The sequence below is a fragment of the Arachis duranensis genome, chromosome 10, assembly GCF_000817695.3.
Source record: "Arachis duranensis cultivar V14167 chromosome 10, aradu.V14167.gnm2.J7QH, whole genome shotgun sequence".
Classification (NCBI taxonomy): Eukaryota; Viridiplantae; Streptophyta; class Magnoliopsida; order Fabales; family Fabaceae; genus Arachis; species Arachis duranensis.
Window position 1 is genome coordinate 16,829,790 of NC_029781.3, and position 1,211 is coordinate 16,831,000.

A 1,211-nucleotide genomic window follows, 5' to 3' on the forward strand; every position below is an offset into this window, starting at 1 on the left:
CCCAGAAATGCATATTTCAGGGATGGTGGTAGTGGTTTGAGTTCAGGCTTGGGAGGCTTATCCTCCTCCTGAAGAATTTTCAAAAATTCCTTTGCCTCCTCTAAGTCTTCTTGATCAGGCTGAGCATCTTTGAAGATGTCCTCAAGCTCTGATTCTAGGCTTTCAGCCATATTGATCTCGTCTACCAGAGAATCAATAATGTCAGCGCCCATGCAGTCATTTGGTGTGTCTGGATGCTGCATAGCTTTCACAGCATTCAACACTTAAAGAGATATGGTTCATCCCAGAGGTAGTACTTGGCATCTGAAATTAATTTCTTTCTCTGCATGTAACTGTACTCTTTGGGAATGAACCTCACAGCTTTAAAATTTGCAATATCTGCAAACCATGGAGCTTCCTGAATGGCAAATAGTTGCTCATCCGGGAAAGTCTCAGAAATCTCAGTAGAAGGGAGGGACGCCCCAGCTACTGGTTCTATTCGGGACAGATGATCTGCTACTTGGTTCTCTGTCCCTTTTCTGTCTCTTATTTCTATATCAAACTCCTGCAGAAGCAACACCCATCTAATGAGTTTTTGGGTTTTGAATCCTGCTTTGTGAGTAGATATTTAAGAGCAGCATGGTTAGTGTACACAATCATTTTTTATCATACTAAATAAGATCTGAACTTGTCAATGGCGTAAACCACTGCAAGTAACTCTTTTTCTGTTGTTGTGTAGTTCTTCTGTGCGTCATTTAGAACACGGCTGGCATAGTAAATGACGTGCAGAAGCTTGTTATGCCTTTGTCCCAACACTGCACCAATGGCATGGTCACTGGCATCACACATTAGTTCAAATGGCAATGTCCAATCTGGTGCAGAGATGACTGGTGCTATGACCAGCTTAGCTTTCAGGGTCTCAAACACCTGCAGACACTGTGTGTCAAACACAAATGGTGTGTCAGCAGCTAACAGATTACTCAGAGGTTTTGCAATTTTCGAAAAATCCTTTATAAACCTTCTGTAGAATCCTGCATGCCCCAGAAAGCTTCTGATTGCCTTAACATTGGCAGGTGGTGGTAATTTTTCAATTACCTCTACCTTTGCCTTATCTACCTCTATTCCCTTGTTTAAAATTTTGTGCCCAAGGACAATTCCTTCAGTCACCATAAAGTGACATTTTTCCCAGTTCAAAACCAGGTTAGTCTCTTGGCACCTTTTCAGGACAAGTG